At 45.6% G+C, this 24,406-nt stretch overlaps 1 protein-coding gene and 1 pseudogene across 1 annotated transcript in view; both read left to right on the top strand.

The window, feature by feature from the left end:
• The first annotated feature begins 493 nt into the window (after window positions 1-493).
• Window positions 494-24,406, top strand: part of KIF13B (kinesin family member 13B) — a 246,379-nt gene continuing 222,466 nt past the window's right edge. Inside the window, exon 1 of the mRNA XM_074384129.1 lies at window positions 494-828. The gene's annotated coding sequence lies outside the window, so the exon portion shown is untranslated. The remainder of the gene's footprint in view (window positions 829-24,406) is intronic.
• Window positions 16,806-16,906, top strand: LOC120360651 (U6 spliceosomal RNA; annotated as a pseudogene).

Genomic DNA, 24,406 nt, shown 5'->3' with positions numbered 1-24,406 from the left:
CTTTCCTGAAGTCATACAGCATGTTAGGCAGCTTCTGAATAGCTCCCAAAGACCCTTGCCTCCTGGTATTCCTACCACACCCTTTCTTGTATTATCCCCTCTCCTTTAGTGGCTGAAATTAGGTACTCACTTCTAATCAATATAATACGGCACAAGTGATGCGTGATCACTTCTGAGATTAGTTCCCAAGAGTGTGTAACTTCCATTTCCTCTTCTCTCTTTCTCCCCAGCTCTTCTTACTTGCTTGTTCTGATGAAGCACACTGCCTTGTTATGAACTGTCCTATGGAGAAGCCCATGCACAAGGAATGGAAATCAGCCAGGCACAGTGGCTGATGCCTGTAATCCCAGCACTTTTGGAGGCGGAGGTAAGCAGACTGCTTGAGTCCAGCAGTTTGAGACCAGCCTGGGTAACATGGTGAAACCCCATCTCTATAAAACTACAAAAATCAGCCAGGTGTGGTGGTGTGCACCTGTAGTCCCATCTACTCAGAAGACTGAGGCGGGAAGATTGCTTGAGCCCAGGAGGTGGAGGTTGCAGTGAGCTGAGATTGTGCCACTACCCTCCAGCCTGGGTGACAGAGTGAGACCCTGTCTCAAAAAAAATAATAATAATAATAAAGAAAAGAAACTGAAACCTTCAACTAAACAGTCCATGAAGAAATGAGGCCTGCCAGTAGCCACAAGTAAGCATGAAAATGGATTCTACTCCCAGTCGAGCCTCAGATGAGACCACAGTCCCAAGCAACACTTTCATTGTGGCCACATAAAAGGCTCTGAGACAGGGGACCCAGCTAAGCCACAGAGAGTTTCCTGACCCACAGACAAGGTAAGATAAAAAATGTTGTTGTTTCAAGCCGCTAAGTATTATGGCAATGTGTTACACAACAACTGACAACTAATATGTGCCTAATAGGGCCAGTCTGATATCTGACAGGCCTGAGAACACACTGTCTTCCTGGGCAAGGCTATGCTGTAACAAATAACCAAATCTTCAGGGGTGATGCCTTTGAATAGAAATTTCCAGAAGAGTCCAGGAAACATAAATCGTACAAAAGCTAAATTTGTCTTTAAAGGTCACTTAATCAGACTCTCTCACTTTACATTTGAGAAAAATGAGGACCAGGAGGGGTGGTTTATATCTGCAATCCCAGCACTTTGGGAGGCTGAGGGATTGCTTGATGCTAAGATGTCAAGACAAGCCTGGGCAACACAACAAGATATCATCTCTACTAAAAAGAAAAAAAAATCAGCTAGGGGTGGTGCTGTGGACCTGTAATCCCAGCTACTGGAGAGGCTGAGGCAGGCCAATGGCTTGAGGCCAGGAATTTACAGCTGCAGTGAGGCCAGGCGCGGTGGCTCACGCCTGTAATCCCAGCACTTTGGGAGGCCGAGGCGGGTGGATCATGAGATCAAGAGATGGAGACCATCCTGGTCAACATGGTGAAACCCCGTCTCTACTAAAAATACAAAAAATTAGCTGGGCATGGTGGTGCATGCCTGTAATCTCAGCTACTCAGGAGGCCGAGGCAGGAGAATTGCCTGAACCCAGGAGGCGGAGGTTGCAGTGAGCCGAGATCTTGCCATTGTACTCCAGCCTGGGTGACAAACTCTGTCTCAAAAAAAAAAAAAGAAAGCTGCAGTGAGCTGGGCTCGTGTCACTGCCTTTCAGCCTGGTCAACAAAGTGAGAATCTGTCTTTAAAAAAAAAAGGAACAAGAAAAAAGATAACTGAAGAACAGAGACTTTCTTAGTGCCCTATGGTCATTTGAGCAGGATCAGTACTAAAATGTTGTTTGTTTCTCCATCTAAAATGCTTTACGCTGCTTCATGCTTGCTTTCCTTGCTACTTAAGGTAGGAAGAATACCCTCTCTAATGCGTTTTGCATGTTTGACGTGTGTGTGTGTGTGTGTGTGTGTGTGTGTGTGTGTGTGTGTGTGTATGTGTTAGTAATGAATACTTGCTGCAGGGTTAGGAGACCAAGGACAGTTTGCCCTTGCTGGTCACAATGAAGAGTAAGTGTTCAATGTTCCCTCATTCCCTTGGTTCTCCACCTCCTGCCCCAGCAGCAAGAAACAAACACTAAATAGAATTAGTAAGAGCTCTGGAGAATGGGTGGGTGCTTCATGAAGAGAAAGCACAGGTGCAAGGAGACAGTCCAGACAGATGCAAAAGGGAGGAAGCTAGTTAGGATAGTTAGGATAGCTACATTCAATAATTTATTAGCCAAAGAATTGCAGGTGATTTTGGCTCCTTGTCTTAGTCCGTTTTATGTTGCTATAAAGGGATGCCTAAGACGGAGTGATTTATAAAGAAGAGCTGTTTTATTTGGTTCATGGTTCTGCAGTCTATGCAAGGAGCATGGTGCTGGCATCTGCTTCAGGTGAGGGCCTCTGGCTGCCTCCACTCAGGGCAGAGGTGAAAGAGAGCTAGTGTGTGCAGAGACCACATGGAGAGAAAGGAAGCAAGCCAGGGTGGAGGGCCCAGGCTTCTTCTGACAACCAGCTGCCCAGAACTAACAGAGTAAGAGCTCACCTTCACCCCCCTGCCTCACCTCCCCTGCCTAGGGCATTAATCATTCACAAGGGATCTGCTCCATGACCAAACATTGACCACTAGGCCCACCTCTAATGGTGGGGGCCAAATTTCAACATGAGATCTGGAGGTCAGATACCCGAACTACAGCACTCCCGAAATGTGGAAGGTACAGGAGAAATTTTCAGGATCTTGAGGGACCCACAAAAGCAGAAAACAGAACAGTCTTCCTAGAATGCATTTTTCTTTCTTTCTTTCTTTTTTATTATACTTTAAGTTCTGTGGTACATGTGGAGAATGTGTAGGTTTGTTACATAGGTATACATATGCCATGGTGGTTTGCTGCATCCATCACCCCATTATCTATATTAAGTATTTATCCTTATGCTATCCTTCTCCTAGCCCTCTATGCCCCAACAAGGCCCAGTGTGTGATGTTCCCCTCCCTGTGTCCATGTGTTCTCATTGTTCAACTCCCATTTATGAGTGAGAACATGTGGTGTTTGGTTCTCTGCTCTGTGTTAATTTTCTGAGAATGATGGTTTCCACTTTCATCCATGTCCCTGCAAAGGACATGAACTCATCTTTTTTTTGGTTGCATAATATTCCATGGTGTATATGTGCCACATTTTCTTTATCTAATCTATCATTGATGGGCATTTGAGTTGGTTCGAAGTCTTTGCTATCGTGAACAATGCCCCCATAAAACATGTGCATGTGTCTTCATAGTAGAATGATTTATAATCCTTTGGGTATATACCCAGCAATGGGATTCCTGGGGCAAATGGGGTTCTAAATCCTTGAGGAATTGCCACACTATCTTCCACAATGGTGGAACTGATGTTCGTTACCACCAAGAGCGTAAAAGTGTTCCTATTTCTCCACATCCTCTCTAGCATCTGTTGTTTCCTGACTTTTTAATGATTGGCAGTCTAACTGGCATGAGATGGTATCTCACTCACTGTGGTTTTGATTTGCATTTTTCTAACGATCAGTGATGATGAGCTTTTTTTTCGTATCTTTGTTGGCTACATAAATGTCTTCTTTTGAGAAATATCTGTTCATATCCTTTGCCCATTTTTTGATAGAGTTGTTTTTTTTTTTCTTGTAAATTTAAGTTATTTATAGATTCTGGATATTAGCCCTTTGTCAGACGAATAGATGGCAAAAATTTTCTTCCATTCTGTAGGTTGCCTGTCCACTCTAATGATAGTTTCTTTTGCTGTACAGAAGATCTTTAATTTAATTAGATCCCATTTGTCAATTTGGCTTTTGTTGCGATTGTTTTTGGTGTTTTAGTCTTGAAGTCTTTGGCCATGCCTATGTCCTGAATGGTATTGCCTAGGTTTTCTTCTAGGGTTTCAACGGTTTTAGGTCTTACATTTAAGTTGTTAATCCACTTTGAGTTAATTTTTGTCTAATGTGTGAGGAAGGGGTACAGTTTCAGTGTTCTGCATATGGCTAGCCAGTTTTCCCAACACCATTTATTAAATAGGAAATCCTTTCCCCATTGCTATTTTTTTTTTTCTGATTTGTCAAAGATCCGATGGTTGTAGATGTGTGGTGTTATTTCTGAGGCCTCTGTCTGTTCCATTGATCTATATATCTGTTTTGGTACCAGTACCATGCTGTTTTGGTTACTGTACCCTTGTAGTACAGTTTGAAGTCAAGTAGTGTGATATCTCCACCTTTGTTCTTTTTGCTTAGGATTGTCTTGGCTATGCGGGCTCTTTTTTGGTTCCACATGAAATTTAAAGTAGTTTTTTCTAAATCTCTGAAGAAATTCAGTGGTAGCTTGATGAGGATAGCATTGAATCTATAAATTACTTTGGGCAGTATGGCCATTTTCACAATATTGATTCTTCCTATCCATGAACATAGAATAGTTTTCCATTTGTTTCTGTCCTCTCATTTCCTTGAGCAGTGGTTTGTAGTTCTCCTTGAAGAGGTCCTTCACATTCCTTGTAAGTTGTATTCCTAGGTATTTTATTCTCTTTGTAGCAATTGTAAATGGGAGTTCACTGTTGATTTGGCTCTCTGTTTGTCTGTTATTGGTGTATAGAAATGCTTGTGATTTTTGCACATTGATTTTATATCCTGAAACTTTGCTGAAGTAGCTTATCAGCTTAAGGAGATTTGGGTCTGAGACAATGGGGTCTTCTAAATATACAATCACGTCATCTGCAAACAGAGAAAATTTGACTTCCTCTCTTCCTATTTGAATACGATTTATTTCTTTCTCTTGCCCTATTTCCCTGTCCAGAACTTCCAATAATATGCTGAATAGGAGTGGTGAGAGAAGGCATCCTTGTCTTGTGCCAGTTTTCAAAGGAAATGCTTCCAGCTTTTGCCAATTCAGTATAATATTGGTTGTGGGTTTTTCATAAATAGTTCTTATTATTTGAGATACATTCCATCAGTACCTAGTTTATTGAGAGTTCTTAGCATGAAGAGGTGCTGAGTTTTATCAAGGGCCTTTTCTACATCTATTGAGAGAATCATGTGGTTTTTGTCATTGGTTCCGTTTATGTGATGGATTCGTGTATGTTGAACCAGCCTTGCATCCCAGGGATGAAGGCAACTTTATCGTGGTGGATAAGCTTTTTGATGTGCTACTGTATTCCGTTTGCCAGTATTTTATTGAGGATTTTCACATCAATGTTCATCAGGGATATTGACCTGAAATTTTCTTTTTTGTTGTATCTCTGCCAGGTTTTGGTATCAGGATGTTGCTGACCTCATAAAATGAATTAGGAAGGATTCCCTCTTTTTCTATTATTTGAAATCGTTTCAGAAGAAATGGTACCAGCTCCTCTTTGTATGAATTCTACCTCTGGTTGTGAATCTATCTTGCCCTGTACTTTTTTTTGGTTTGTAGGCTATTAATTACTGCCTAAATTTCAGGCTTGTTATTGGTCTATTCAGGGATTTGATTTCTTCCTGGTTTAGAGTTGGTAGGGTGTATGTGTCCAGGAATGTATCCGTTTCTTCTAGATTTTCTAGTTTATTTGCGTAGAGGTGTTTATAGTATTCTCTGATGGTAGTTTGTATTTCTGTGGGATTGGTGGTGATGCTCCCCTTTATCATTTTATATTGTGTCTATTTGATTATTTTCTCTTTTCTTCTTTATTAGTCTGGCTAGCAGTCTATCTATTTTGTTGATCTTTTCAAAAAACCAGCTCCTGGATTCATTGATTTTTTTTGAAGAGTTTTTCATGTCTCTGTCTCCTTCAGTTCTGCTCTGATCTTAGTTTTATCTTGTCTTCTGTTAGCTTTTGAATTTGTTTGCTCTTTCTTCTCTAGTCTCTTGTGGGCATTTAGTGATATAAATTTTCCTCTAAACACTGCTGTAGCTGTGTCCTAGAGATCTGATACATTGGGTCTTTGTTCTCATTGGTTTCAAAGAACTTATTTGTTTCTGCCTTAATTGTGTTATTTACCCAGCAGTCATTCAGGAGCAGGTTGTTCAGTTTGAACGTAGCTGTGCAGTGTTGAGCAAGTTTCTTAATCCTGAGTTCTAATTTGATTGCACTGTGGTCTGAGAGACTGTTATTATTTCCATTCTTTTGCATTTGCTGAGGAGTGTTTTACTTCCAATTATGTGGTCAATTTTGGAATAAGTGCAATGTGGTGCCAAGAAGAATTTATATTCTGTTGATTTGGGGTGGAGAGTTCTGTGGATGTCTATTAGGTTTGCTTGGCCCAGAGCTGAGTTTGAGTCTTGAATATCCCTGTTAATTTTCTGTCTCGTTGATCTGTCTAATAGTGACAGTGGGATGTTGAAGTCTCCCACTATTATTGTGTGGGAGTCTGAATAGGTCTCTAAGAACTTGCTTTATGAATCTGGGTGCTCCTGTATTGGGTACATGAATAGTTAGCTCTTCTTGTTGCATTGATTCCTTTACTATTATGTAATGCCCTTCTTTATCTTTTTTGATCTTTGTTGGTTTAAAGCCTGTTTTATTAGAGGCTAGGATTTCAACCCCTGCTTTTTTTTCACTTTCCATTTGCTTGGTAAATATTTCCTCATCCCTTTATTTTGAGCCTGTGTGTGTCTTTGCATCTGAGATGGGTCTCCTGAATACAGCACACCAATGGGTCTTCACGTTTTATCCAATTTGCCAGTCTGTGTCTTTTCATTGGAGCATTTGGCCTGTTTACACTTAAGGTTAATGTTGTCATGTATGAATTTTATCCTGCCATTATGATTCTAGCTGATTATTTTGCCCATTCGTTGATGCGCTTTCTTCATTGTGTCGATGGTCTTTAGAATTTGGTATGTTTTTGCAGTGGCTGGTACCGGTTGTTCCTTTCCATGTTTAGTGCTTCCTTCAGGAGCTCTTGTAAGGCAGGCCTGGTGGTGACAAAATCTCTCGGCATTTGTTTGTCTATGAAGGATTTTATTTCTCCTTTGCTTATAAAGCTTAGTTTGGCTGCATATGAAATTCTGGGTTGAAAATTCTTTTCTTTAAAAATGTTAAATATCGGCCCCCACTCTCTTCTGGCTTGTAGGCTTTCAGCAGAGAGAGCCACTGTGAGTCTGCTGGGCTTCCCTTTGTGGGTAGTTCGACTTTCTCTCTGGCTGCCCTTAGTATTTTTTGCTTCATTTCAGCCTTGGTGAATCTGACGATTATGCGTCTTAGAGTTGCTATTCTCGAGGAGTATCTTTGTGGTGTTCTCTGTATTTCCTGGATTTGAATGTTGGCCTGTGTTGCTATGCTGGGGAAGTTCTCCTGGGTAATATCCTGAGGTGTGTTTTCCAACTCATTTCCATTCTCCCTGTCACTTTAAGGTACACCAGTCAAACATAGGTTTGGTCTTTTCACATAGTCCTATATTTCCTGGAGGCTTTGTTCATTCCTTTTCTTTCTTTTTTCTCTAACCTTGCCTTCATGCTTTATTTCATTAAGTTGATCTTCAATCTCTGATATCTGGCAGCTTTGCTTACACTATGAGGGGAAACTCACCTACTCAAGCCTCACCAATGTCTGACACCTCCATCACTCTGACCTGACACCTCCATCACTCTGACCAACCTTGAGTGTCCCTTGTGAACTTCAGACAGATGTGCTGGCAGTGAGAATTTCAAGCCAGTGGATCTTGGCTTGCTGGGCTTCATGGGGGTGAGATCCACTGAGCTAGACCACTCAGCTCTCTGGCTTCAGCCCCCTTTCCAGGGGAGTGAACGGTTCTGTCTCACTGGCATTCTGGTGCCACTGGGGTATAAAAAAACTCCTGCAGCTGGTTTGGTGTCTGCCCAAATGGCAGTCCAGTTTTGTGCTTGAAATCAAGGGTCCTCGTGGCATAGGCACCTGAGGGAATGTCTTGGTCTGCAGGTCATGAAGACCATGGGAAAGTCCTAGTATCTGGGCCCGGGTGCATCATTCCTTATGACACAGTCCCTCTGGGCTCCTTTTGGCTAGGCTAGGGAGTTCCCCAACCCCTTGTGCTTCCCAGGTGAGGCGATGCCCCACCCTGCTTCAGCTTGCCCTCCTTTGGCTGCACCCACTGTCTAACCAGTTCCAATGCGATGAGCTAGGTACCTCAGTTGGAAATACAGAAATCACCCGCCTTCTGCCTTGACCTCGCTGGAAGCTGCAGACTGGAGCTGTTCCTGTTCAACCATCTTGCCAGGTCTCCTAGAATGTGTTTTTCAATAGCTACTCTCCCTAAGCCACTTCTCTCTTCAACTTGGCCTTGTTCATAGGCTGTAGTGCTATACATGACCACTAGAGGTCAGCACCTACTTCTATCTAAAGCAGGTGTTCCACCGGTTTCATCTAAAGATATCCTACCTTCCAAGAAATAAAATAAAATAAAAAAATAAAGATACTCTGCCTGGAGATATGCTGTCTGCCAAACAAACTGAATTAATTAAGAACAATCAACTTAGGTTTCCAATTTTTCTTTATAAAAGACACCCATAACAGCATTTAGAATTTTCTGAGTGCCTTGAGATAACCAGCGTTGTAAAATTCCAGCATCACCACCACCATCACTACCCCAGTTTTTTTTTTCCTAGCTAGGCTTTCCACCACCAAATGTATCCACTGGAGAATTGAAATGCTGAAAGTTAAAAGGAAAGATGGGAAGAAGGGAGGGAGGGAGGGAATAAAGGAAAAAAGAAGGAGATAGAGGAAGGAAAGATGGAAAAGAGGAAGGGAACTCTCTCCTCAATAAAAGATACTTCCATTTTCCTTCTCAAAGTAAGACACACATGCGCCATTGGCTAGAGCTTCCTAATCCGTCTTTGGGCGAGGGAGGACTGAATATGTGTTGAAGGAATCCGCTAGCTCAAGTAGGCTGCTAATCACATTTTCTTGGCCAGTCAGGAATGCTTTGGAGTTGGTGTGGTAATGTTTGACACCCGGTTGATTTCACTGTCTACCTCCATCTGGGTGCTACAGGTGTGTGGGCAGATGGCATCAGGCCAATTCAAGGCAATTTCAGAGGAACTTCATCATCCTGCCCAGGCCATAATCTGTCTGAAGTCAGGGAGGGACCCTACGGTATGTGTTATTTTCTTCCCTGATATCACTACAGGGCGTGGACATAGTACGAATGGGTTAACGATAATGCATTAAAACCCAAAACATGTTCATAAGCCACCAAATGAATAAAGAGCCCCCATTTTCCGGCCTCGTCAACCCTCCAGGTACTTACAGAAACAGGCAATGCATTATACCTCCGTGATTTATATGTGTATGGTCCGTATTTACCGCTCAGGTTAAGGCTTGAACAGCTGACAAGGCTGGACGCAGTGGCTCACGCCTGTAATCCCAACAGTTTGGGAGGCAGAATTGGGAGGATCGCTTGAGCCCAGGAGTTCAAGGCTGCAGTGAGCCATGACCACACCACTGCAGTCCAGCCTGGGTGACAAAGCAAGACCCGTCTCTTAGAAATAAATAAATATAATACATGATTAGGCAGAAAAATTAATAAGCTAATAATTAATTTAAAACAGCTTAGAAAACTTAGACGGTTGGCGAAGCAATCTTCTGCATATTCTTCACGCGTCACCCCCTGAGGTCCGCTGCTGGAGCGCTTTGCCAGCAGTAAAAAATATTATTGGTCACAAGGTGGCGCTGTTGCCTTAGCGTCCACCCTTTCCCCGCCCTCAATACCAGCTTTAGTTCCAATCCACGAGGCTAAAAGGTCCACAGATTGGTTTCCATTAACAAATCTGAGAAGGGCGCAGAGCGGGATGACAGAATCACAGCCAGACTCTTCACCTTTGGGTTCCTCTGAGATTCAATTTGATTTTATCAGAGGAGGAAGAGAGAGAGCTTCACAGAAACTCATTTCCTATGTTTGACAGGCATGGCCCCGCCGGAAGGTTAAACGTGCTCTGTAGGGGCTGGATTCTGCCTCCGTCCGTCTCTATCCTGTTGGGTCATCAGTGAAACGTTGCCAAGGTCTTACTCCTGGTAGAAGGGAGAGGACGGATGAATGCACCATCCAAAGTGCCTTGGAGAAAGTGTCGCAGAGGGACGGGGCCAGAGGTGACTTAAAAGCCCTTTTGAGCTTACAATGTTTTCAAATAAAACAAAGCAGGGAAGGTTATCAGATAGCTTTGATCAAGATTCAGGCAAAACCTAAACAGGCAGCAGCAACTGGCTAGACCCGTAGATGAAGATGTATCCCCGTTGCAATAAATAAATGGCCCCAATCCAGCTGAATGGCCTGACCCACCACCCTCTGCACACATGGACTGCTTTGTATCCGCTCTGAGACATGCTTTATGTCACCCTCACAATAGCCCAGGGAAAAGGCTGTGAGCCCCATTTTAAAGGATAAGGAAAACAATGATCTTGGCTGAGGGCGCATGGCTAGGAAGAGGTGGTTCTCCGATTCCAGTTCCTCTTCCTCTGAGAGGTGGCACCAACCACCTTGCCCATGCAGCCTCTCCCACAGGCCTCAGTAGAGCAGGGTGGAGCCAATGACTGCTTGACTGTCAGGGCGGCTCTTGCTGAGACCCTGTGAGGTGGCTCCTCAATGGCATGTTGGTGGGGTTGTTCTAAGTTACTGTGACTCTGAAGCAGTGTGGCATAGTGGTTAAACAGCTCTGACTCTGGGCCAGGTGTGGTGGCTCACTCCTGTAATCCCAACACTTTGGGAGCCCAAGGTGGGAGGATCACTTGAAGCTAGGAGTTAAAAATCCATCAGGACAAGATAGCGAGACCCATCTCTAAAAAATGTAGAAAACCTGGTTGGGCACAGTGGCTCACACCTGTAATCCCTACACTTTGAGAGGCCAGGGTGGACAGATCACCTGAGGTCAGGAGTTCAAGACCAGCCTGGACAACATGGCGAAACCCCATCTCTATTAAAAAATACAAAAATTAGCCAGGCATGGTGGGGGTGACTGTAATCCCAGCTACTCAGGAGGCTGAGGCAGGTATAATTGGTTGAACCCATGAGGCAGAAGTTGCAGTGAGTCAAGATCATACCACTACACTCCAGCCTGGATGACAGAGCAAGACTCCATCTCAAAAAAAAAAAAAACCTAGCTGGCCATGGTACTGCACACCTGTGGTCCCAGCCAATTAGGAGGCTAAAGCAGGAGGATCAGTTGAGCCTCGGAGGTGGAGGCTACAGTGAGCTGTGATTGCACCACTGCACTCCAGCCTGGGCAACAAAGCAAGAACCTGCCACCAAAAAAACGAAAAAAAAAAAAAAGCTTGGACTGTGGACCCAGGCTGCTTGGTTTGAATCTCAGCTCTGTCACTTACTAGCTCTATATAACTTGGGCAAGTCATTCACCTCTCTGTGCCTCAGTTTCCTCATCTGTACATCAATAATAATAATAATAGCACCCATCATCATGTTGTGAGAATTCTATAAACATGTAAAGCACTTTCCATCATACTTAGCGTACTATGAAAACTGTATTTTGGTTATTGTTTTCAAAAAAACCCCTCACTCTGTATTGTTTGCTATTATTGTGATTAGATGAATGGCAGTCATCAAATTCTTAGCAAAAGTGAAGTCAGAGGAAACTAAATCAGCCAAACATTTTTTTATAATTTTTAATCTTTCTAGTTTTCTCTGCAAAAACCAAGACTCCTCTATTCATCCTATGAACAGTCGGCCTAGGCTTTTTTTTTCTTTTCTTTTCTTTTCTTTTCAGAAAAGGACTTGCTCTGTTGCCCAGGCTAGAGTACAGTGGCACAGTCACAGCTCACTGCAGCCTCAACCCACACCCCCAACCCCAGGGATCAAGTGATCCTCCTGCCTCAGCAACCCCAGTAGCTGGGACTACAGGCACGCACCACCACTCCCAGCTTTTTTTTTTTTTTTTTTTTTTTTTTAGAGATGGGGTCTCACTAGGTTGCCCAGGCTAGTCTCGAACTCTTGGGCTCAAGTGATCTACCTGCTTCAGCCTCCCCAAGTGCTGGGATTACAGGCATAAGCCACTGCCGCTGCTCCCAGCCCAGCATAGCCTTTCATGTGGCTTTGGTGAAGATCGTTCAACTAAACCAGTGAGACCGCACATATGTTGAGGGCCTACTGTGTGCCAGACCGTTGCTAGCTATGAGAGTCACAGATGAAGACCTGGTCCCCCTTGCTGGCTCTCCCAATTCTGCAGGAGAGACAGGCCAGTCACAGCCATGGAGAACAGTGAGCTAACAGGACCCAGGCCTGTGAGGGTAAGAGGAGGTGCACCCCATTCTGCCCAAAACAACAGGGGGTGTCCCTAGAGCAGGAAACTGAGCCAGAACCTGTGAGGGAGAACGTGCAGCAGGAAGTGAACTGCAGAGGCCTGCAGGACTTCTGCTCTTGGACTCCAGCATGCAGGGGTTGGCAAACGTGCTCTGAAAAGGATCAGCTCGTCAGTATTTTAGGCTTTGCAGACCCTGCAATCCCAAATGAATGCGCCTTGGCTAGGGGTGAATGGCACTGTTTAGGAAAACATACGCTGGACAGAACTGAAGCCCTATACCGGAAATGGCCAACCCCTCCACAGATCAGTGGGTCCAGTCGCTTCAGGAAGATCCCTCAGGCTGCAGTGGTGAGGATGGAGGGGAAGCAGGAAGCCGTGGTCCCTGGAGGCAGGAAGCCTTGGCGCGTCACCAGATGAAGGAACTGCAGCCTGAATCAGTGGTTCTCCGCTCAGGTGTACCTGACAGTCACCCAGAGAGATCCCAAACTGCCTCATAGCCTGGCCACCCCCAGCTAATTACATGTGAATTTCTGGACATGGGAATCCGGCACTGGTGCTTGTGCTTTTTATAGTACCAGGGATTTCCAGTGTCAGCCCACACTGAGAACCACTGGCAACATCTAAGGAAGTAGAGGCAGAAATGTGGGAGGGAAACAAATTCAGACAGTCCCTACTTATGATGGCACCATGTAACAAAGTTTTTGTTTTTTTTTTTTGAGACAGGGTCTCACTGTGTCACCTGAGCTGGAGTGCAGTGGCACAATCTCGACTCACTGCAACCTCCACCTCCTGGGTTCAAGTGATTCTCCTGCCTCAGCCTCTGGAGTAGCTGGGATTTCAGGCACCTGCCACCACACCTGGCTAATTCTTGTATTTTCAGTAGAGATGGAGTTTCACCATGTTGGCTAGGCTGGTCTGAACTCCTGGCCTCAAGTGATCCTCCTGCCTTGGCCTCCCAAAGTGCTAGGATGATGGGCATGAGCAGCTGTGCCTGGCCCACTTAACAATTTTTTGACTTTATGATGGGGTTATAGTGGGGAATGTAACCCCATTGTAAGCCGGGAGCATCTATATTGGGAATTTTCGGGGATTACACAGCCTATAAAACTGCTTGGATATGGAGAAGTAGCCTTGTGGGAAGAATTAACCGTATCATGCCCCCTCAATGAGGGGGATTAAGTGTTCCTTCCCGCCTCGCTCTCAAAGAACCCGGAGCAGTGCCCGCTACGCGTTCATGCCTGTTCTCCCTGTTCAGAACTTGCCCCTCTCCCTCTCTCTCTTTCTCTTTCTGAAATTGTGGTAAAATATAATTATAAAATTGACCATTTTAGCTACTTTTTTTTTTTTTTGAGATGGAATCTTGCTCTGTCGCCCAGGCTGGAGTGCAGTGGCACAGTCTTGCTCACTGCAAACTTCACCTCCCGGGTTCAAGTGATTTTCTTGCCTAGCATCCCGAGTAGCTGGGATTATAGCTGCGTGCCACCACGCCCAGCTAATTTTTATATTTTTGATAGAGACAGAGTTTTACCATGTTGGCCAGGGTGGTCTCAAACTCTCAACCTCAGGTGATCCACTTGGCTTTTTAAATTTTTTTTTTAGACAGGGTCTCACTCTTTCACCCAGGCTGGAGTATGGCGGCACAATCTCGGGTCACTGCAACCTCCCCCTCCCAGGCTCAAGTCATCCTCCCACCTCAGCCTCCTATCTGGGACTACAGGTACATACCATGATGCCCAGCTAATTTTTGTAGTGTGTATGTGTGTGTACGTGTGTGTGTGGGGGGGGGTGATAGGGTTTCACCATGTTGCCTAGGCTGGTCTGGAACTCCTGACCTCAGGTGATCCACCCACCTTAGCCTCCCAGAGTGCTGGGATTACAGGCATGAGCCACCACACCCAGCATTTTAGCCACTTTTAAGTGTACAGTTGAGTGGCATTTAAGAATGTTCACATCGTGTTACATCACAGTGGCATTTAAGAAGGATCACAAGTAACATCGCCATCCAGCTCCAGAACTATTTCATTTTCCCCAACTGAATCTCTGCCCCTATTAAACACCAACCCCCCCATCTTTCTCCCTCCAGTCCTGGCAACCCCGTCCTGCTTTCCGTCTCTATGAATTTGATTCTCTAGAAACCTCAGATGAGCAGAATCATAAAGGATTTGTCCTCTTGTGTTTGGCTTACTTCACTGACCCTAATGTCCTTAAGATGCGTCCAAGTTGTAGCACAGGCCAGATTTTCCTTCCTTTTTCAGGCTGAGTACTATTCCACTGTGTGGCTGGAGCATATTTTGCCCATTCGTCCATCTGCTGATGGGTGCTTGGGCTGCTTCCAGCTTTTGGCTATTGTGAACCATAGGTGTGCAAATATCTCTTCAAGATCCTGCCGTCAATTCCTTTGATTATATACCCAGAAGTAAAATTGCTAGATTTCTATACTTTTTTGTGGGGGCGGGGGACAGGATCTCACTCCGTCACCTAGGCTGGAGTGCAGTGGGGCAGGCATGATTCGCTGCCGCTTCCAACTCGGGTCTCAAGCAGTCCTCCACCTCCTTCAGCCTCCCAAGTAACTGGGACCACAGGTGCACACCACCATGTCCGGCTAATATATTTTTTTAATTTTGTAGAGACAGGGGTCTCACCATGTTGCCCAGGCCATTTTCAAACTCCTGGAGTCAGGTGAGCCTCCCATCTTGGCCTCCCAAAGTTGCTGGGATTACAGTCATGAGCCATCAAGCCCGGTTGATGTTTAATTTTTGAGAAACCAGTCGAGTGCCATGGCTCACACCTGTAATCCCAGCACTTTGGGAGGCCGAGGCAGGCAGATCACTTGAGGCCAGGAGTTTGAGACCAGCCTGGCCAACATAGCAAAACCCTATCTCTACTAAAAATAGAAAAATTAGCCAGGCATGGTGGCAGGCATCTGTAGTTTCAGCTACTTGGGAGGCTGAGCTAGGAGGGTTGCTTGAACCCTGTAGGCAGAGGTTGCAGTGAGCTGAGATCGTGCAGCTGTGCTACAGCCTGGGCAACAGAGCAAGACTATCTAAACAATTTTTTTTTTGAGGAAATTTGCCTGTCTGTCTCATAGGACTGTGGCTTCATCTATAAATCCCTCCACAGCTGGCCATTGTCATGACTCTTTCTGGCCTACTTGGCACGTGGACTGGTGAGACGCTGTATGAAACTGAATGGTAACATTCAGGGAATTACTTCTAGCACACTTTCACTTAGCGGCAGAGGAGAGCTGCAACTTGTATGGAAAACAACTCCCCAAAATTGAAGCCAGTACAACTAAAGAAACTCCAGGGCAGGGGTTGAGGGTGGAGGGGAGAAGTTAACGAGGAACTGCATTTCAGGAGCAGAGGCACCGGCAGGCCTGGAACTTGTATAGGGCAGGTACTGGTGCGGCCTATGTGAGGAGAAGTTATGCCTGTCCATAAGTGACCCACCTGCCTATTAGCAGACCTTCTTTAGAAAGAGTATTTTATCGGGCACGGTGGCTCACACCTGTAATCACAGCAATTTGGGAGACCAAGACAGGTGGATCACCTGAGGTCAAGAGTTCAAGAACAGCCTGGCCAACATGGTGAAACCCAGTTTCTATTCAATACAAAAAATTAGCCAGGTATGGTGGCAGGCATCTGTAATCCCTGCTACTTGGGAGGCTGAGGCAGGAGAATTGCTTGAACCCGGGAAGCAGAGGTTGCAGCGAGCTGAGATTGTGACATTGCACTCCAGTCTGGGCAACAAAAGTGAAACTCTGTCTCAAAAAAAAAAATACTTTATGAAATCAGTTTCTGGGCTATATATATATTTTTTAATTAAATAGGGTGAGTGCATTCCCGCTAATAAACACAATCCAATGGCTATAGGAGAATCTGCAGAATCTATAGTAAAAACAAGGGGTGGGGCCTGGCACAGAGGGCTCATGCCTGTAATCCCAGCACCTTGGGAGGCCGATGCAGGAGGATTGCTTGAGGCCAGGAGTTCAAAACTGTCCTGGTCAACATACTGAAATGGCATCTATACAAAAGAAAAATTAAAAAATTAACTGTACGCAGTGGCACGTGCCTGTAGTTCCAGCTACTGGGGAGGCTGAGGCAGGAGAATGACATGAGCCCAGGGGAAACCTGGACAAGATGGTGAGGTTCCATCTCTACAAAGAAAAAAAAAATGAGGAATGATAAAACCCTTGTTTTAAATACATTTTGCGGTAAAATCAGGTTCCTGAACGTGTGTGTTGAGCATCCCTGGGCCTGAAATTTGTGGGTTCAAAAACCATTATGAGCCCCTCAGGCAAAAGAAGGAACAAAATGAGTAACAAATAAGTTAGGGCAGATGGAGTTTCTGGAACTGGGGTAAGCCTGCCATGGCAGAAATGTGTGCAAGTTAAAATTAACTTTGGTAGTAAATGCCAGCTTCTAATGGCAAAAAAAAAAAAAAAATTAATTTTGGAATATAAACACATTTCAAGATTCAGAATACCACCCCCAGAAATGCTGACAGAAATTAAAATGTATGCATATTTAGCTAGGTACAAAATAGTTAAAAGAATAAATAAAATGTGTGCATATAGTAAGAAACCTTACAAAAGAGTATAAAATAGCACAGCTTCAGCAGCATGTATACTAAAATTGGAATGATACAGAGAAGATTAGTATGGCCTCTGTAAAAATATCTTTTTAAGTATAAAATAATAAGAGTTTTTTCTCTGCCAAACTCTCCCTGGTATATCTTTCTAGAAAACAGCATTTATGTGTGCCATTTTATTTACATTTTTTTGTATTTGCATAAAGATATTATACACACTATTCTGTACCACCTTAGAGTTTTTTTGTTTCTTTGTGGGGTTTTTTTTGCTTTGTTTTTAACCCCAAAGAGAAAAAAACATAGCAAAAAATAAAATAAACAATTAATGATGGGAAAAGGAAGAGTCCCATGAACTCAAATGTTGCTCATATGATTCTAAACTAAACTTTTATTTTAACATGATTTTAAAAATCAAAACATCCCTGGAGAAATTAAAAGCTCCAGCACCTACAGCTGGGGCAGAGGATGGCAAAGATCAAGCTTGCCAGTAGCTTCAAATTTCTCCCGAACACATTAGCTGTGAACACAATGTCAGCAGGCTCAAGCCTCTCACCCATCACACAGGTTGAGAAAAGACAAACTACTCATGAGCTGTGTTTAAATGGCCTCTTGCCAGCATTCCCCCTCTTCTCATGACCAAAGGACAGAGGGAAGTATTTTGGACGTTGAAATACTATCTGGCAGGGTGCGGTGCCTCACACCTGTAATCTCAACACTTTGGGAGGCCAAGGTGGGAGGATCGCTCGAGCCCAGGAGTTGGAGACCAGCCTGGGCAACATGGCAAAACCCCCTCTCTACAAAAAATACAAAAATCGGGCCGGGCGCGGTGGCTCAAGCCTGTAATCCCAGCACTTTGGGAGGCCGAGGCGGGTGGATCACGAGGTCAAGAGATCGAGACCATCCTGGTCAATATGGTGAAACCCCATCTCTACTAAAAAAAAAAATACAAAAAAGTAGCTGGGCATGGTGGCACATGCCTGTAATCCGAGCTACTCAGGAGGCTGAGGCAGGAGAATTGCCTGAACCCAGGAGGCGGAGGTTGCGGTGAGCCGAGATCGCGCCATTGCACTCCAGCCTGGGTAACAAGAGCGAAACTCCGTCCCCCCAAAAAAAAAAAAAAAAAAAAAAAAAATCAATCAGGCATGGTGGTTCGCACCTATGGTCCTAGCTACTCAGGAGGCTGAGGTGGGAGAATTGCTCGAGCCCAGGAGGCAGAGGTTGCAGTGAGCCAAGATCACACCACTGCACTCCAGTCTGGGTGACCCAGCCCGTCTGGAAAGAAGAGAGAAAGAAATAAAGGAAAAGAAAAGGAAAGAAGGAAAGGAGGGAGGAAAGGAGGGAGGGACGGAGGGAAGGAAGGAAGGGGGGAGGGAGGGAGGGAGGGAGGCAAGGGGGAGGGAGGGAGGGAGGAAAGCAAGGGGGGAGGGAGGGAGGGAGGGAGGGAAGGAAGGGGGGAGGGAAGGAAGGGGGGAGGGAAGGAAGGGGGAGGGAAGGAAGGGGGAGGGAAGGAAGGAAGGGGGGAGGGAGGGAGGGAGGGAAGGGGAGAGGAGAGGAGGAGGAAGCAGAAGAAAGAGGAGGAGGAGAATAAGAGGGAGGGAGGGAGAGAGAGAGGAAGGAAGGAAGGAAGGAAAGGAAGGAAGGAAATGAGTTGCCTCTGGGAGAACACAGTGGCTCATGCCTGTAATCCAAGCACTTTGGGAGGTCGAGGCAGGTAGATCACCAGGTCAAGAGATCGAGACCATCCTGGCCAACATGAGGAAACTCCAGCTCTACTGAAAATACAGAAATTAGCTGGGCTTGGTGGCATGCACCTGTAGTCCCAGCTACCTGGGAGGCTGAGGCAGGAGAATCACTTGAATCCGGGAGGCAGAGGTTGCAGTGAGCCAAAATTGTGCCACTGCACTCCAGCCTGGTGACAGATGGAGACCCTGTCTCAAAAAAAAAAAAAAAGAAAAGAAAAGAAATCACCTCTGCATTGCTAGTGTTTCCAGAAGAGCTTTGTTGGACGCGCTGTCTGCCGCTTCGGACAGTGCTCCAGGGAGCAGCACAGATTCAACACGGCCTCCACGGGTTGCTCACGTCTTCCTAGCCTTTCGTGGTAACTTTACAGACACAAAAGTCCTCTTGCAGTGGGAATGGAAATATTCATAAAAGAAAATCCTCTAGAAAATGTGCAGTTAAAGTTGCCAGGTATTTGCGTAAAGTACGTCTCCAAGTTTTCTACGTTGGGACGGCTGCTACAGGTGAAGATATTAAATATACTGTGTTTGCTTTTCAAGATTCCCCACAATCTTGAATTTCAGGTGAAGACATTCGTATGCTCAGTCCTTGTAACAATTTTATAATTCTATTTTTCTTACTTTTTTTTTTTTTTTTTTTTTTTTTTTGAGTTTTGAGACAGAGTCTCTCTCTGTTGCCCAGGCTGGAGTGCAATGGTGTGATCTCGGCTCATGGCAACCTCTATCTCCTGGGTTCAAGCGATTCTCTTGCCTCAGCCTCCCAAGGAGCTGGAATTACAGGCATCTGCCATCACACCTGGCTAATTTTTGTATTTTTAGTAGAGGTGGGGTTTCACCATGTTGGCCAGGTTGGTCTTGAATTCCTGACCTCAGGTGATCTGCCTGCCTCCACCTCCCAAAGTGCTGGAGTTACAGGCGAGAGCCACTGTACCTGTAATCCCAGCCCAGCCTAAATTTTTGTTTTTATTTTTCCTTTGAGACAGGGTCTCACTCTGTTGCCCAGGCTAGAGTGCAGTGGTGCAATGCTGGCCACTCTCCAGCCACTGCACTCCACCCTGGGTGACAGAGCAAGGCTCCATCTCAAAAAATAAAAAAAATAAATAAAGTGTATCGGAGGATGTGTGTAAGTTATATGCAAATGCCACACCATTTTATTTCTTTATTAATTTACTTATTTGCCATGGGGCTTCACGCTATCACCCAGGTTTCAGTGCAGTGGTGTGGCTGGCTCACTGCAACCTCTGCCTCCTGGGCTCGGGCAGTCCTCCCACCTCAGCCTCCGAAGTAGCTGAGACTACAGGCTTGCACCAGCATGCCCAGGTAAATTGTTTTAATTTTATGTAGAGATGGGGATCTCCCTGGGTTGCCCAGGCTGATCTTAACTCCTGGGCTGAAGTGATCCTCCTGCTTCAGCCTCCCAAAATTCTGGGATTATAGGTATGAACCACTGCTCCTGGCCACTATACCATTTTATACCAGAAACTTGAGCATCCATGGAGTTCTCAGGGGTCCTGGAACCAAGCCCCCACCAGTGCTGAAGGAGGACTGTATACAAGATCTTGGTACTGAATGAATAGCCCACGTCACCTGCACAGAGGCCAAATACGACAGCCGGGGGCCAGATTTGACCTAGCCTGTGAGGCACATTCTTGTCCTAAGTGCAGGCTATTAATGGCCATGGGTGCCTGGACAAGTCTTCCCAGGACTTTCCCTCAAAGAGAAAGACTGACATTTGAAGGAGGCCCATACGCTCTTCTAGCACTCTCAAGGGCATCTCACATTTTCTCCAAAACTGTGTTTGGGCCTGTAATCCCAGCACTTTCAGAGGCCGAGACAGACAGATCACCTGAGGCCAGGAGTTCGAGACCAGCCTGGCCAACATGGTGAAACCCTGTCTCTACTAAAAATACAAAATACTAAAAATACAAAAACTAGCCAGGTGACCAGCCTGGGCAACATAGCCAGGTGTGGTGGTGGGTGCCTGTAATCCCAGCTACTGGAGAGGCTGAAGCAAGAGAATCACTTGAACCTGGGAGGCGGAGGTTGCAGTGACCTGAGATCTTGCCACTGGACTCCAGCCTGGGTGACAGTGAGACCCTGCCTCAAAAAAATATAAAAATAAATAAAACAAAATGAAAAAGTTCGAGATTAGGCTAGGCAACATAGCAAGGCTCCCTCTGCACAAAAACAAAAAATAAAAATAACCCATATTCATATTTGTATAGCATCCATTACTACCACAGGTGCTAAGATTATGGATTGGGGGCTTTCCATCATCTTCACCTGGATGAAACTAGATTTTCTTCCCATGAGAGAGAAGAGGTTCTGGAGAGAAAATAGTCTGATCCCTTTGAGGAACATTGAAGATGCTTCCAATAATCGTTTGGAATTGAAAGGGGGCCATGGGTGAGTGGCTTTTAAGAGTAACGCTGAGTCGATTCATCTAGAACTGCCAAGCAGGCGGCAGCTAACGGAGGGGCTCCAAAGGGAATTGTTTCTGGAGACAGGGGAGGTGCAGACCGAAGGTCATGGAAGAGGCCAGCATCAAGCTTTTGACCAGAGGGAAGGAAGGATGCATTGGAGGCTCCGAGCAAACAGAGAGCCTGAGAACTGTGCCTGTGTTCTGGGATTACTTCAGCTGAGCTCCGCAGAGGCTCTGAGAACTGTTCCAGGCAACAGAGCTCACCGCAAGGGGCAAACCTCATTCTCTTAAAAAGAGAGACTGTGCCAGGCATGGTGGCTTACACCTATAATCCCAGCACTTTGAGAGGCTGCGGCGGGAGGATCGCTTACCTTCACGACCAGCCTGAGCAGCAAGCAAGACCCCATCTCTACAAAAAATAAGCTGAGCATAGTGGCACACACCTGGGATCCTAGTTACTTGGGAGGCTGAGAGAGCAGGATCACTTGAGCCCAGGAGTTTGAGGCTGCAGTGAGCTATGCTCATGCCACTGCACTCCAGCCTGGGCAACAGAGTGAGACCTAGCCTCTAAAAAAAAAGAGGGAGAATAGACAATCCTCAACAGATGACCTCGGACACCACTTCCAGGAGACGGAGTAAGATCCGAGGAACAGCTAAGAGGCTGAAGGGAAGGAGGCAGGACGTGTTGAGGTTTGGAAGCTCCATTATCGGCGGGACACTGTGCGAGGTGTGCACACGCGTTATTTCATCAAACCTCACGCTAGCCCGCTAGGCTGGGATTGTCCTTTCCACTTGGCAGGTGGGGAAAGTGATGTTCAGTGTCAGTCACTGGCCTGCGCCGCACAGCTGGCAGCTGAGAGAAGGACTGAGACCCAGGTCTGTGTGATGTTTTGGGTGGGGGGCCAACATTTGCTAAAAGGGACAGGGCTTGAGGAACAGCTTGGAGTTACGGTTCTCGGTCTTATTTTGAGTCACAGACCTCTCTGAGGGCAGGAGTTTTAAACCTAGGAAACCTATGGGTGGCTTTTGGGGGCCCATGAACCTCCTGAAACCATCCACAAAATCCACCTTTTGTGTGTATTTTTCTGAAGAGAAAATCCAGAACTTTCTATCCATTCTCTAAGGGTCTCTGTCAAAAGGTTTTAGCCATTGCTAAGAAGTCCACAACCTTTGTAGTAGCAGGAAGAGGAAAGGACTCAAAAAAACTTTAGATGGGCTGGGCGTAGTGGCTCACACCTGTAATCCCGGCACTTAGGGAGGCCAAGGCGGGTGGATCGTGAGGACGGGAGTTCGAGACCAACCTGGCCAATGGGGCAAAACTGCATCTCTATTAAAATACAAAAATTAGCTGGGCGTGGTGGCACATGCTTGTAATCCCAGCTACTCCAGAGGCTGAAGTAGAAGAATCGCTTGAACCCAGGAGGCAGAGGTTGCAGTGAGCCAAGATCGCATCACTGCACTCCAATTTGGGCAACAGAGGCAAACTCTGTCCAAATATATATATATATATATATATATATAGACAAGCTGTAGAGGCAAGAGGATTGCTTAAGGCTAGGAGTTTGAGACCAACCTGGGTAACAAAGTAAGACCCCCATCTCTACCAAAAACATTAAAAATTAGCTAGGTATGGTGGCTCATGTCTGTAAGTCCCAGCTCCTTAGGAGGCTGGAGTAGGAGAGTTGATGGAGCCCGGGAGGTTGAGGCTACAGTGAGCCTGTGATTGTGCCCCTGCACTCCAGCCTGGGTGACATAATGAGGAAGAAAGAAAAGCAAAGCTTAGAAGGAGTAAACGAAGTAGATTAGAAAATTACAAAGCAGGCAGGGCACGGTGGCTCACGCCTGTAAACCCAACACTTTGGGAGGTCAAAGCGGGCAGATCACGAAGTCAGGAGTTCGAGAACAGCCTGGCCAATATGGTGAAACCCCATCTCTACTAAAAATACAAAAATGAGCCGAGTGTGGTGGTGCGTACCTGTAGTCCCAGCTACTCGGGGGGCTGAGACAGAAGAATCACCTTAATCTGGGAGGTGTAGGTTGTAGTGAGCCAAGATTGTGCCACTGCACTCCAGCCTGGATGGCAGAGCGAGACTCCATCTCGAAAAGAAAAAAAAAAGAAAGAAAATTACAAAGCAGAAACAAAGAAAAAATTAAAAGTGTAAGACAGTCCAGGGATCATTTTTAATAAATGATTTAAAGGGAATGAAATGTTTAAAAAAAATGAAGTAGGAAAATTATTCTGTGAGTAGCTTAGGAAAACAGTAAAATTCAGGCCAAGTGCAGTGGCTCACACCTGTAATCCCAGCAGATTGGGAGGTCAAGGTGGGCAGATCACTGGAGCCCAGGAGTTCAAGACCAGCCCAGGCACCATGGTGAAACCCCTACCCTACAAAACATGCAAAAATTAGCCAGGCATGGTGGCACATGCCTATAGTCCCAGCTACCTAGAAGGCTGATGTGGGAGGATCACCTGGGTCCGGGAGGGCGAGACTGCAGTGAGCTGTGATCGCGCCACTGTACTCCAGCCTGGATGGCAGAGTGAGACTCTGTTCCAAAAAGAAAAATAAAAGAAAAACAGTAAAAGTCATTGTTATTCCCTGTAGCTGGTTTCCATTAGATTATGTATAATTTCAGGCAATAATGTACGTGGTTCTGCGAAAAACAATTGCATAGTGGCCAGTTTCAAAGTGCTTCCAGCTACATCCCTCTCGGAACTTCACAACAATCTCTGTGCTGATATAGTCTGACACAGCCCCAAAATTGCCACCAAAGGCAGAGTGGCTAGAAATGATGAAAGAGGAACTATTTTAAGACTTCGCATTCTACTTTAGTCACATTTAAAAGAGAAGCTGGCAAAGGGATTTCTGTTAAAATCCCAACCCAGGTGGAAGTAAAATTTTCAGAAACCAGGAGAGGCAACTTGCAAGAGAGCATCTTGAAGAATGAGTAGAAAATGTCGGAATGGACGATTTCATTCGAGGAAGGAAAGTCCATGATAGGTGTGTTCTATTTTTAAAATCACAAGAAATATGATCACTGCTTATTTAGGACAGGATTAGAACTGCATAATGTAAACGGTTGTATGAGGCCAGGCGTGGTGGCTCACACCTGTGATTTCAGCACTTTGGGAGGCTGAGGCAGGAGAATCACCTGAAGTCAGGAGTTCGAGACCAGCCTGGCTAAGATGGTGGCCAGGCGCAGTGGCTCACACCTGTAATCCCAGCTCTTTGGGCGGCCGGGGTGGATGGATCATGAGGTCAGGCGGTCAAGACCATCCTGGCTAACACACGAAAACCCCGTCTCTACTAAAAATACAAAAACTTAGCAGGGCGTGGTGGCACGTGCCTGTAGTCCCAGCTACTCAGAAGGCTGAGGCAGGAGAATTGCTTGACCAGGAAGCAGAGGTTGCAGTGAGCCAAGATAGTGCCACTGCGCTCCAGGCTAGGTGACAGAGCGGG

This window comes from Saimiri boliviensis, chromosome 13, assembly GCF_048565385.1.
Source record: "Saimiri boliviensis isolate mSaiBol1 chromosome 13, mSaiBol1.pri, whole genome shotgun sequence".
NCBI lineage: Eukaryota > Metazoa > Chordata > Mammalia > Primates > Cebidae > Saimiri > Saimiri boliviensis.
The sequence above is the reverse complement of the archived record's forward strand: the minus strand, read 5'-3'. Positions and strand labels throughout refer to the sequence as shown.